This window comes from Balaenoptera borealis (assembly GCF_965194805.1).
Source record: "Balaenoptera borealis genome assembly, chromosome: 20".
Lineage (NCBI taxonomy): Eukaryota > Metazoa > Chordata > Mammalia > Artiodactyla > Balaenopteridae > Balaenoptera > Balaenoptera borealis.
Window position 1 is genome coordinate 14,519,794 of NC_138879.1, and position 14,432 is coordinate 14,534,225.

Here is a 14,432-nt window from a genome sequence, read left to right on the forward strand (position 1 = left end):
AGCAACTAATTGTTTCTTGTTTACTTAGCTGTGCTTATCATTATCACACCTGTGGCAGTGATTTGTTTTCATAATGTTATTATGAACCCTTTGTAAATGTGGATTGTTGGCTAAAATTTGGATTAGCATTGAAATGGAAAAATAGTACACAGAATCAATCAATTACTGTTAAACATCGTTTGTTAGACTCTTGCCAGCCTGGGGAAGAGAAAGAAAAAAAGGTTAGTAAAACTGCAGATCTCATTCAGTGCCCTCATTTTAAAAATGATCCTTTTAAAAGCTTTGCACTAAAAGTGAAGATAATTTACAGTGAAGCACCAACTATTAGTCTCTGTAGCCTCCTGGGATCCTGTTGATTGTATGTACTTTTTGCGTAGTTGTGTTTGATGTATGCACATAATCCCAAAGTCTGCTTTTTCATTTTGTATTATAACGTATAGACCTTCCCATTTTTCTACTTTGCCCCTATGTTTGTCATTCTTAATGGTCACAGCTGCCTGAACTAAACCTGAGATCAAATGGGACAGTCTAGTTCAAGCGATTCGAGAAGGTAGAGACAAGCTATCTGTTTCATCCTTGGTAACATGGCTGGTGGGGTCAACTCTGGCCAAGTTTGCGTGGGTACAAAAGATGTGCTCATGCCTGCTGTGGATGCTGAGAATAATAGCTTACATATGCTGAATGTACTTTCTTAATTTTCCCAGCAGCCCCTGTGAGGTGTAGGCACTATTATCTCCACTTTACTTATATATGAGGAAAAAAGAGGCTTTTTGCAGTGACTTGTCCACAGTCACACGCCGGTAAGCAGTGGACCTGTGATCTGAAGCTGGATCTCTTCAGTGCCAGAGTTCTCAACCAGGTTTTTCTGTGCACCATGGGGCCCGTCCAGTTCTCAGCTCACTTCAGAAAACTAACCACCTTCCACCTTAATCCTCACAACAAATACATTTGTTAATGTGTACTAGAGTCACAGAGGCTTAATATTAAAACAAGATAAAGCAAATGCTGCAAGCAGGCAGGAGCCCCGGAGAAGCTCCCATCCACATTAGGGATTTGCTAGTCTTCCTAGGGGCAGAGTGATGTCAAAGGCCAGCCCACGTTCAGCCTTTCCTTTAGTTCCGTCCTTTAGTCAGCCTTGAAGTTTCTGAAACTTGAATGGGTACAATAATGACTACATGAGGTCGCCTGAAGCACGTGTACAGTACTTTGTGGGAGACTCAGGAGATTCTCAAGGGTGATTTTGGCTATAGATAGCTTTTTTCCCTGACCCTAGAGCCTAGTCCCCACGGGAGAGTGGGCACCAAATTCCTATGTGTGCTAAAATTAGACCCGTGTGCCCTGCTCCATTCTCTGGACACAATAAAGAATTTCCCATGTTCTCCCTGATGCCTTTCTCTGTGGCAATGCTTGGAGGTCATTGCAGCAGTCTCTCTGCAGCCTGGAACCGTCCCGGGAAGGGGTGTTTCCTGTGACTGCTGCCTGGGCTCCTGTGTGTCTGGGAGCAGGCAGACCCAATTCCTCTGCCCTTTTCCAGGGGCTTGCTTCTGTTGAATGAGAAAATTTTACACGTGAATTAAAGCAGACTCACGTCCATGGGCTGGATTGGAAACTGGAGTTCAGACTCTAGAAGTCTGGTTGGGGCAGATGGGTGAAAAGTGTCTGGATTTACCCCCTGGGCCTTTGGCTTCCTAGTCTCTAGAATTGTCTTTTTCTGGAGTGTGGCCCTCATTCTAGGGTCCTGACATTATCTGAAATCAGAGTGTGTTTTTCTTTTGAGTGTGTTATAAAGAGTGGTTCTGTGTAGTTGGAAAAGTACACTTGTACCATAGCTGTTACATTGTGGATTGCATAAGTTTTGTGAGCCTAGGAACCTATTTCCCATTTATTTTCCTTCAGGATAAATGGAGTTTGAATTTCAGACAGTTGACTTACTGATGAACTTTGGGAACTCAGTCTACTCCTGGTTGAGGATTTACTTCCTTTGGTTATTTGTGTGGTGTAAATATTGTAGGTCACCCGAGGGGCTGGAGTTGTCTAGAAGGAAGGCCTGGGGTTCAGTTCAAGCGTCACTGCCTTCATGGAGGACGCTAGGATTTGACAAGACAGAGGAGAGCGGGGAAAGCATTTTCAGTACAGGGAGGTGGGAAGGAGGATGGTTTTCACATGAGCCAGGAGCTCATCACACCCAGCCAGAATATTGGGAACACTTTAGCGTAACTGAAAATGAGGGTGAGTAGATAGAGGGGCTGGGTTGTATTGGGCCCTGAAGGCCAAGGAGATTAGATGAGACACAAGAACATGATAGGTTTTTGAGCAAAATGGTGACATGATGAGAGTAGTATTTAAAGAAGGCTAGTCTGGCAGCAGAATGCCATGTGGGCTGGAGACGAGGGCAAGGGGTAAAGTCAGAAAGAAATGCTGAGGTGTGAGGTGTGAGTCAACAGGGCTTGGAGAGCTAAAGAGGTTTGGAGGATCAAGAAGAGAGTGTCAGAAGACTCTTTTGGTTGGGGCCTTGGTGGTTGGAAGAGCAGAGGTCCCTTGATGGATGAGAGGGAGTGAGTGGGGTCAGGATGGGGTGGACAGGAATGAGATGGGTCTATTGGGTTTAGAAGTAGACCTCTTCGGACCTGGATAGAGTCTGTGTGTGGGTGGAGAATAGAGAGGAATGGGTAGAAGAATTTCTAGTCAAAGAATGGGAATAGTGATTGGTGTATATAGATGGATATGGGAGGCAAGATAGCAACTCTTACCACCTTCCTGGTGAATAGAGGCAAGGCCATGTGCTTAGAGGGAGAAAGGAGGGAGACAAAATTGGAGGCCTAGATGAGAGACAAGGCCTAGAATCACACCAGTGGGGGATCTGACTAGGAAGTCAGTATGCTAATTCAGGAACTTCCTGGAAACAGCAAGGACATGGACCAGGTCCACATGCTACAGCCACCTCCTGGCTGGGGTCTGCAGCAACCTGTACCCAACCCTCTCCCCCCATACCCTCCCTGGCTGGGATGAAGATCCCTGGCAGTGGGAGTGGCTCAGGCCCGCGTACATGTCTCGCAGGCAGTAGATAGCAGTGCTAATGACTTAGAGAGGGTGGTACAGATGATGGTTTGGTCTTGAAAACGAGGCCAGCCCTTCTCTTACCATGATCTCCTCTCCATTAAAAAAAAAAAAAAAAAAAAAAAGCCAGGCAGAGTAGGAGGCAGATGGTTTTTTGTGAGAGGGCAGGGAGTTGTGTCCCTGGGGGGCTCTGCAGGGCGCTGTAGAAGTGAGGGCGGTGGGAATGTGGAGCTGGTGTGGTGTGAATCCACTAGAGGGTGAAGCCAAGAGGTTGTGCTTGGAGGGATGTTTGTGCAGAATAAGAACGAAGGAAGCGTTGGGGTAGAGAGCCTGTCCTTATCACAGCCAGGGCAGAGGCAGCCCCCTTGTAGAGTCTGGCGGAAGATGGACGAATGTCATCTGTTGCCATGGCACCTGCAAGTGCTGATAATTTGCATCTCATTCTTAGCTGACTCAGCCCACTCTCCACCTTTAACCAGAGGTAAAGGATGTTTCTACAGCTGGGCTAAGCAAGACAAGTCCGGAAGGTCTAGAAGTGTTTGTTAATGTGGGATGAACTGTTACAATATTATTAGAAAAATATTTTGACTTAATTGCTTTAGGCACATTAGTTCAAGTGTACTCTGTTTCCTTTGCTTGACTTGAGCACTTGCCAAGAATATCTCTGGTGCAGAATGGAAAAGTAGGACTCTAAGTAGGACTCACAGAATTATAGAATTTAGAGCTTTCTGGAAAATTCCTTGAAGACAATGGAGGACCCCCTCCCCCTTTACAATGAAAGAACCCAAGGTTAGGAGAGGTGAAGGGGGTGAGCCCTGTCACTGTCATTTGAGGGTCTTGGTCCTCCTCGGAGCTCCTGCCCCTGCTGCCTCATGGCTTCCCTCGGTTTGTGTCTTCAGTGACTGATTCCACTACCAACTGAACAGTTGTCAAAATCTTACACTTGGGTGGGACTTTGGGGCCGGGTCATATCACGGGGCTGCTCTCCAGGTCCTCCCCTGTCACAATCCTCAGTGGTGGTAGAGTGGGATGGGGGAAATCTCACCCATGGGACCTGTGGGCAAGTGGTTCTCTTCAGAGGGAACCACAGTGTGGACAGATGGCCATCTGGGACCTCTGCCAGGAACCTGGTATCTCTAGGCCTTCTTGCAGGTGTTGAACGTGGCCTTGGGTTTCTTGCCTCCTTCCCTTTACTCATGCTCTGTCCTTCACTTGGAATGTACTCTCCACCCTGGGTCTCTGCAGTCAGCTTGTCAAATCTCAAGGGCCAGCGCACACACCGCCTCTGGGAAGCACTCCTTCATGCCCCTTCTCTCACCTCCTCCCCGTCACTTCCTTTCTCTCACTCCCACTGTTCTGCCCTACACACACTTACACACATAGACTTCTCAAACTTGATTTTTTTAAAATTGTCTTCTTCGGGCCTCAGATTCCTTACCTGTAAATACAATTCTGACATTAAGTATACATTTAATCAGATCTTACTGCCCTATATCAAGGTTAAGTCTACTAATGCATGTATGAAAAGTATTGTTTCTCACTGAAAAAGAAAGGCTAATTTTTTCTTTAAGTTCTCAGAGACTTTTTTCAATTTATGAAGAATTAATCCAAAATACTTTTTGCACATGGAGAAGCTGAATGGTTAATAGATACGAATGGATTCAGATAATGTAAACTAGGTTTTCTAGTTTACTAGTATGATTTGGAGGGGGAAAAGTTCAAATACTTTACTGTTTATTATAGCTAGAAAATATGATTGTCCATATCAAGTCAGTTTTTCCAAAGTTAAAAGTTTGATTCTTGTATAGGGGACAGAGAACATTATGTGTGTTACATATGTTATTGTCAGTGTTTTCTAAAATGATTCCAGAGAGTAATGCTTTTAGGCTAATAGAATGAGGAAGGCTTCCTCAGGAAATAAAAACCCAACAACTATAAAGAAAAAGATTGAGAGATTCAATACCTAAAAATATAAAACTTTGTATGTTTAAAAAAAAGAAACCCATAATGGTAAAAAGTCAGAGATGGGGAAAAATATTTTCAGCACATACGGTAGACAGAGTGTTCATTATCCATGATACATAAAGTGAATAAGAAAAACCCTTGGGCAAGAAACATGAATGGCCAGTTAATAGAAGAGAAACAGATGGGGGAAAAAACATGAAATGATATCAAAGCATTGAGATGCCTTTTCCCCATCCATCAGATGGACAATAATTAAAAATAATGTTCATTCTTGACAAGGGTTCAAGGTGGGCACTTTATGAAAGACTTGCTCTGTACACAAGATCTATATAGAAAGCTTTTCAAGGCAGCAGTTTTTCTAGTGTGAAAACTGGAAAAAACTCAAATTTCTATCAATAAAAGAATGATTAAGTGGGTGATGGTATATCTGTACTAGGTAGGAAAAGTGTGTATGCCTGTAGATTTGTATGTATTGACATAGGAAGGGGTCCAGGAAATAATAAGTGAAAAACAAACAGCAAAGCAATATGCATAGTATGATTACATTTAAGACTAAAAACAAAAACAGTTTTGCGTGTTTGTGTGGATTTATAAATGCATACAGAAGGACAGAGGATGCATCCTAAACAGTTGATTTTGGGCAGAGCAGGAGAAATTTTCACTTTTCCTCTCCATACATCTGTTTTTGAAGTTTTTTACAATGAGCTTGAAATTGTGTGTTTTTTTAATTGAAGTGAAAATTTATATATGCTTATTCAACCCTGTAATTCCACTTCTAAAAATAATTACTAAGGAAATAATCAGAGAGGCAGTCAAAAGTTATGTATAGCATCATAATATATTGCAGCATTGTTTGTAATAGCAAAAAATTCCTAGTATCCTGTGTTGAAATGGTTACATTATAGAATATTCATTTTATAAAGCTATTTAAAGTCATGTGTGAAAGAATCTTTACTGGCTTGAGGAAATACTTAAAAGTACAGTTAACATTTAGGAAATGCTTGCTCTGTACCAGGGACCATGCTCAGTGCTTTACCTAAATTGTTTTATTTAATCTTCTGAACCGTCTTTTGCCATTCCCATTTGACAGATGGAGAAAGGGAGGCTTGGTTAGGGTAAATAATGTGCCTGAGGGTCAGACTTCTACCAAGTTGGTAGAACTGAAGCCAAAGGCCTTGCTGATACTCAGATGCTGGATTACTTCACTGTGTTATCTTGAGTGTAAAAACAGATTACATACATACATACAGTGTGACTCATTTTATAAAAACGAATCTTTCTTCGTCTTAGTTTTCTCATGGGTAAGGTGTGGGTACAATTTGATATTCTGAAGATAATTATTTTATTTTTTAAATTGACATACATTTACATGTAATTATTTCCCCCAGATTACAGAAGTATTTGGAAATACCTAATTAGTAGAATTTGGAAATACCTAAAAAGTAGAAAATAAAAATGACTGATAAGCCTGTTATATGGAGAAAACTAGCATTAATGCCCCCCAGCCCTTTTTGCCTGGTGTGTGTATAGGTATGAACATTATTGAGGTGCTTAATAGTTACTGCAGAATGGGTTTCAGAAAAGTTTTTGCTAATTATGTGCCAACATAATAGAGGGTTTGTCTGCAATAGAGGGTTTGTCTCCATATGCCCTTGACAGCATCACATGTTATATTTTAAAGATGGAATTTGATGACCAATATTGTCTCATTGATTTGTTTCCTAATTCTTTGTTGTATTTAGTCAGTTGAGCTCTTTCGTTTGTTATTGGCCATTTGAACTTTTGGGTGAATTGCCTGTTCATGTACTTGGGAAGTATCTATGGAAGATGTCTTCCTAAAGTTGACCATTGAAGACCTTAAGCAAGACTATTAGAAAGCCCTTATAAGTGGAAGTTTCACTCTGCCTATTGGAATATGTTTTTCTTACAGGGATGAATTGGTGGTCTGTGTTTAAAACTTGACTTCCTAACCATTTGGAATTTGACTTTAAAGTTTGACTTTAAGGGACTTTCCTGGCAGTCCAGTGGTTAAGACTCCGCACTTCCACTGCAGGGGGCTTGGGTTTGATCCCTAGTCGGGGAGCTAACATCCTGAATGCCTCACGGCATGGCCAAAAAAACATGAAAAAAAAAAAAAAGGCAGTTTGACTTTAAAATTTAAGGAGCGATTGGTGAAATGTACACAGGACCTCTCTTATGCAACTTCCTGAGAGTCTATAATTATTTCAAACTAAAGTTTAAAAAATTCAAGGAGTAGTAAAACTGTGGCTTCCTCCTCCTGTAACTGAGTTTGACAGCTCTGACTGGAAGGGCCGGTGGGAGGTGGGAGAGGGCAATATATGACAACAGACCCAAAGCCAAACAGTGGTTAGGAAACTGCTTTGTTGTTGATGTTGTTTTTAATTTGGAAATAATCTCAAACTTTAAAATGGTTGTGGGAATTCCCTGGCAGTCCAGTGGTTAGGACTCCACGCTTTCACTAGCAAGGGCTTCAGTTCAGTGCCTGGTTAGGGAAGTAAAATCCCGCAAGCCGAGCAGCATGGCCATCAATCAATCAATCAATCAATCAATCAATGGTTGCAAAAATGAAAACTGAATAAGGAACACCATTTACTCTTTCTCAGATTCACCCCTTGTTAACCTTTGACCCCACGAGCTTTTGAAATGTGCTATTTTGTGACCCCAGCCACTACCCTCTGCTCATCCTCCTTCCGGATTTTCAGCACGACAGTCTCCCAGGTTCCAGGTACTCACTCACCTGAACAAAACTGTTTTACACCCAGGTTTCAAACTTCTCAAGAACCTACAGTGGTTCTGTTTCCTAAGATTTAAATATAAATCCAGACACTTAGCCTTCAGAGTCTTTGAACAATTGATTCCCTGCCTCTAAACTCCAATATTAATCTTCCTCCCGTGCCCCCCCAGTACAGCCCTTCAGCTGTAGCTAACCTAATCTTTAGCGACTCTTGTTCTGTCTTGATTGACTTGTTCCCATCTCGGTGCCTTTCCTCGCGCTGGTATTTCATGTCTGCCATATTATTTTGTTCACGTTTCTTCCTCCTAAGTCACATACATGACTGTTCTGCTTAAAAAAACAATTTCCCAGACTTCTTTACTCATTAGCACCATCTGATTTGGGCATACCTATCCTGAGTTTTCATTACTTTAAGGTTGTTTTGTTTTGTTTTGAACTTTCATATAGATGTCATCATACGACATCCATCTGTTGTCTCCTTGAGACCCCGCACCCTGGCCCCCCGTGAATGGTATCGGCGTTATCTTTTATAAACCTCCATAGGCCTCGTGTGGTTGTGCTGAAGGTATGACCTGGTTTTGAATGAGTTACTGTGAACTGTATTTGGATTCATTACTGGAACCATCTATTATTATAGCAATCTATAAAGCAAAATTCTAATCATGTTGATGCTTTTGAACACCTTTTTCCTTCAGGGGTGTGGCCCTCTTCCCAGGTGGGCCTTCCTCATGGCAGGTAAAAGTCCATGCAGTGGCTGCAGAGGGTGAAGCTGTTGTGTACTAGTGGTATAGACCTTGTGTTGTTTTGCTGGGCTGGAAGAGACTTTGAGTTGGGGGTCTGGGAACCTAATAACTCATGGGAAAGGAGTTCCGAGTTTCTACCAGTCAAGGTCTAAGTGCCTTGGGAGGCTTGCCTGTGCTGGTAGTAGAGTACTTTCTTTTCTTTTTCTTTTCTCTTTTTAAATGAAACTAAGCCTAGCACTAGCTCATTATCTACAATGTCAATATTGATTTTTGTTTGTGAGGTGGAGTATTAACAGATTAGAATGGCTGCTGGCAATTCTCATATGCTTCATTGACTTTAGATGAATCAAGGGATGGCTATTAAGACGCACTTGAGAGTTTTAGGCTAAATCAGAACTTCCTACTATGGTTGTTTTCGACCAGATTCACCGTTTCCTCTGCAGCATCAAAGTGGAAAAAAATGAGCCTTGAGGCTCTTCTCTACTTTTCGTAAAACCAAATGCTGTTAAAAACTGCACAGATAAGAGATGTTAAGACATCCTCTGCAATACAATGCAGCTTGACTCTTTTCCGCTGCCAAGAGATGTTTTTGAATTAAGACTATTGACCGACACAGCCCATGCTAGCAGATGGTGCCCATACATCATATGTCCAAGTGCAAGCTTGTTCAGAGACAGCAAATATCTAACGGGCCAAATTTTACAAAGATGAAGAATTTTAACAGTGATTTTGAAGGAGTAGGGATGCTGCTGAGAAATGAGGCATGTTCCAAACCAGGCTTGCCTCTTAAGATGCAGTATTACTGTGCTTTCTACATCTGGAGACACGTTTAATTTTCAGTCAAAGTTGCTTGCTTCCCTCCTCTTTTTCCTTCCTTCAGCACTTCCTCTAATCTAGTATATGAGTTAGAAATTAATAATAATAATGTTGATAATGATAATGGCCACATTACTATTTGTTCTAATGTGGAAGGACCAAGAGGAGGAGTTGCTGATAAGTGAGTGGCCTGAAAGGAGCTCTTTTCTCTTTTTATGTCTCTGTAGGACCCCGAGATTGAATTGTTTCAGATACAGCTAGAGGTAGGAAGGGCAGTTATTATTAGAAAATTAGTCCAAAAAACTCACAAAAAACAAACCTATCAGATTCAGAGAGGTTATTATACCTGAGCTAATAAATGCCAACATTGAGTCTTGAAATAGCTCTTAATTTTTTTTCCCTCCCCACATGAATCTTTAGTAAAAGGCAAAATATTCATTCGATTATGAAGAGAAGCACGAGTATGGATAGCTCTTCATTTTTCACTGTACAGTCTGATTTATTGTTGTTTGGTTTTTCATGGACTAATTAATGATGATAACCTTTTTGAGTGACTAGAAATAAAATAAATTTCATGGATGTTTGGTATTCTAACCCTGACTCCACTGAGGTTGATAGGTTCGTGGAGTTCATGATAGGGAGGGCAGTTGGCTACTGGCTTCCTGTTGAGGCCTTTTGTTTTTTATGAGTTCAGATTAGATGGGAGCCATTGATTTGTTCCTTATTTTTAGACTGGATAGAATAGAATCCTGCATCAATGCTGGGGAGAGAAACCCTTATTAGAGGCTTTCTCTCTCTTTTTTTTTTTCCACTTTCAAATTATTTGATTTATTCACTTAGGACTAGGCGATATCTGAGCTTCCCTTTCCATTGGAATATTCTGTGACTGAGTTTTGTTTATTTATTTTCTTACTTAAAAAAATTTTTTTTAATTGGAGTATAATTGCTTTACTTTAATACAGTATAATTGCATTGCTTTAACGTTGTGTTAGTTTCTGCTGTACAATGAAGTGAATCAGCTATATGTATACATATATCCCCTCCCTCTTGGACCCCCCCCCCCATCCCACCCATCTAGGTCATCACAGAGCACCAAGCTGAGCTCCCTGTGCTATACAGCAGGTTCCCACTAGCTATCTGTTTTACACATGGTAGTGTATTTATCTCAAGCCTAATCTCCCAGTTCGTCCCACCTTCCGCTCCTGTGTCCACATGTCCGTTCTCTATGTCTGTGTCTCTATTCCTGCACTGCAAATAGGTTCTTCTGTACCATTTTTCTAGATTACACATATATGCGTTAATATACAATATTTGTTTTTCTCCTTCTGACTTACTTCACTCTGTATGACAGACTCTAGGTCCATCCACCTCACTACAAATAACTCAGTTTCATTTCTTTTTATGGCTGAGTAATATTCCATTGTATATATGTGCCACATCTTCTTTATCCATTCATCTGTCGATGGATACTTAGTCCATGTCCTGGCTGTTGTAAGTAGTGCTGCAATGAACATTGTGGTACATGACTCTTTTTGAATTATGGTTTTCTCAGGATATATGCCCAGTAGTGGGATTGCTGGGTTATATGGTAGCTCTATTTTTAGTTTTTTAAGGAACCTCCATACTGTTCTCCATAGTGGCTGTATCAGTTTATATTCCTACCAACAGTGCAAGAGGGTTCCCTTTTCTCCACACCCTCTCCAGCATTTATTATTATTATTATTTTTAAAAAAATTATTAGCACCTTTAATTATTATTTATTTATTTATATATATTTTTTGGCTGTGTTGGGTCTTCATTTCTGTGCGAGGGCTTCCTCTAGCTGCGGCAGGTGGGGGCCACTCTTCATCGCGGTGCGCGGGCCTCTCACTATCGCGGCCTCTCTTGTTGCGGAGCACAGGCTCCAGACGCGCAGGCTCAGTAGTTGTGGCTCACGGGCCCAGTTGCTCCGCGGCATGTGGGATCTTCCCAGACCAGGGCTCGAACCCGTGTCCCCTGCACTAGCAGGCAGATTCTCAACCACTGCGCCACCAGGGAAGCCCGCATTTATTATTATTGATGATGGCCATTCTGACTGGTGTGAGGTGATACCTCACTGTAGTTTTGATTTGCATTTCTCTAATAGTTAGTGATGTTGAGCATCTTTTCATGTGCCTCTTGGCCATCTGTATGTCTTCGTTGGTGAAATGTCTGTTTAGGTCTTCTGCCTATTTTTTCATTGGGTTGTTTGTTTTTTTGATGTTGCGCTCCATGAGCTGTTCGTATATTTTGGAGATTAATCCTTTGTCTCTTGCTTTGTTTACAAATATTTTCTCCCATTCTGAGGGTTGTCTTTTCGTCTTTATGGTTTCCTTTGCTGTGCAAAAGCTTTTAAGTTTAATTAGGTCCCAGTTGTTTATTTTTGTTTTTATTTTCATTACTCTAGGAGGTGGGTCAAAAAAGATCTTGCTGTGGTTTATGTCAAAGAGTGTTTTTCCTATGTTTTCCTCTAAGAGTTTTATAGTGTCTGGTCTTACATTTAGGTCTTTAATCCATTTGGAGTTTATTTTTGTGTATGGTGTTAGGAAGTGTTCTAATTTCATTCTTTTATGTGTAGCTGTCCAGTTTTCCCAGCAGGCAACTTATTGAAGAGGCTGTCTTTCTCCATTGTATATCCTTGCCTCCTTTGTCATAAATTAGGTGACCATATGTGCGTGGGTTTATCTCTGGGCTTTCTATCCTGTACCATTGATCTATATTTCTGTTTTTGTGCCAGTATCATACTGTCTTGATTACTGTAGCTTTGTAGTATAGTTTGAGGTTGGGGAACCTGATTCCTCCAGCTCCATTTTTCTTTCTCAAGATTTCTTTGGCTATTCGGGGTCTTTTGTGTTTCCATACAAATTGTAAAATTTTTTGTTCTAATTCTGTGAAGAACGCCATTGGTAGTTTGATAGGGATTGCATTGAATCTGTAGATTGCTTTGGGTAGTATAGTCATCTTCACAATATTGATTCTTCCAATCCAAGAACATGGTATATTTCTCCATCTGTTTATGTCATCTTTGATTTCTTTCATTGGTGTTTTATAGTTTTCCAAGTACAAGTGTTTTGCCTCCTTAATTCCTAGATATTTTATTCTTTTTGTTGTGATGGTAAATCTGATTGTTTCCTTAATTTCTCTTTCTGATTTTTCGTTGTTAGTGTATAGAAATGCCAGAGATTTCTGTGCATTAATTTTGTATCCTGCAACCTTACCAAATTCACTGATTAGTTCTAGTAGTTTTCTGGTGGCATCTTTAGGATTTTCTGCAAACAGTGACAGTTTTACTTCTTCTTTTCCAATTTGTATTCCTTTTGTTTCTTTTTCTTCTCTGACTGCCATGGCTAGGACTTCCAAAACTATGTTGAACAATAGTGGTGAGAGTGGACATCCGTGTCTTGTTCCTGATCTTAGTGGAAGTGCTTTCAGTTTTTCACCATTGAGAGTGATGTTTGCTGTGGGTTTGTCATATATGGCCTTTATTATGTTGAGGTAGGTTCACTCTATACCCATTTACTGGAGAGTTTTTATCATAAATGGGTGTTGAGTTTTGTCAAAAGCTTTTTCTGCGTCTACTGAGATGATCATATGGTTTTCATTCCTCAATTTGTTAATATGGTGTATCACATTGATTGATTTGTGTATATTGAAGAAAAATCCCACTTGATCATCGTGTATGATGTTTTTAATGTGTTGTTGGATTCTGTTTGCTAGTATTTTGTTGAGGATTTTTGCATCTATGTTCATCAGTGATGTTGGTCTGTAATTTTCTTTTTTTGTGATATCTTTGTCTGGTTTTGGTATCAGAGTGATGGTGGTGGCCTCGTAGAATGAATTTGGGAGTGTTCCTCCCTCTGCAGTTTTTTTGGAAGAGTTTGAGAAGGATAGGTGTTAGCTCTTTTCTAAATGTTTGATAGAATTCACCTGTGAAGCCATCTGGTCTTGGACTTTTGTTTGCTGGAAGATTTTTAATTACAGTTTCAATTTCATTACTTGTGATAGGTCTGTTTGTATTTTCTAATTCTTCCTGGTTGAGTCTTGGAAAATTGTACCTTTCCAAGAATTTGTCCATTTCTTCGTGGTTGTCCATTTTATTGGCATATTGTTATTTGTAGTAATCTCTTATAATCCTTTGTATTTCTGCGGTGTCAGTTGTGATTCCTCCTTTTTCATTTCTAATTTTATTGATTTGCATCCTCTCCCTTTTTTTCTTGATGAGTCTGGCTAAAAGTTTATCAATTTTGTTTATCTTCTCAAAGAACCAACTTTTAATTTTATCAATCTTTGCTACTGTTTTCTTCATTTCTATTTGATTTATTTCTGCTCTGATCTTTATGATTTTTTTCCCGTCTACTGACTTTGGGTTTTCTTTGTTCTTCTTTCTCTGGTTGCTTTAGGTGTAAGGTTAGATTGTTTATTTGAGATTTTTCTTGTTTCTTGAGGTGAGATTGAATTGCTATAAACTTCCCTCCTAGAGCTGCTTTTGCTGCATCCCATAGGTTTTGGGTTGTTGTGTTTTCATTGTCATTTGTTTCTAGCTATTTTTTGATTTCCTCTTCCTTATTAGAGGCTTTCTCAAACTTAATGAGAGCTATGAACATCTTTATAAGGCATAGTAACTTTAATGGAGAGTTATAGTGAAGACTTTCATCAAGACTCATCTCCAGAACTGTTTGAGATATGCTGCTTCCTTGAAACATACCTGACTAAAGCTAAGGTTTGGAGAGCGTTTGGCTCTAAATAGCTTTCCCACACCCCCCAAAAGTATGGGAGCATAAATGAGTACATTTGCATTTACAGTATTGCCTTAGAACATAACCACATGGTGCTATAAACACTAAAGAACAGTGTGAGCTTTTTGAATAGAATTGTTTTAGTCGGCATGATAAGTAGTTCAAAATATTACATTATTTCATTCTAAAGTTCTGAATGGTGAAATTTTTTTAAAATTTTATTTTTAATTAAGGTAAAGTGTACATAACATAAAATTTACTATCCTGTTTTTAAGTGTGCAATTCAGTAGTGTTAAGTATATTCACATTGTTCTGCAACCGATCTACTGACCTTTTTCATCA

The 14,432-nt window shown here is 40.2% G+C and overlaps 1 protein-coding gene and 1 long non-coding RNA gene across 4 annotated transcripts in view; one reads left to right on the forward strand and one right to left on the reverse strand.

The window, feature by feature from the left end:
• The window catches only part of TEX2 (testis expressed 2), a 106,110-nt gene that overhangs the window by 29,379 nt on the left and 62,299 nt on the right, over nt 1-14,432 (forward strand). The window lies entirely within an intron of this gene.
• On the reverse strand, nt 3,879-13,005 carry LOC309618147. The gene is made up of 2 exons (XR_014238324.1): nt 9,699-13,005; nt 3,879-9,655 (listed from the first exon to the last, which is right to left on the reverse strand). It is a non-coding gene; the product is annotated as an uncharacterized lncRNA (long non-coding RNA).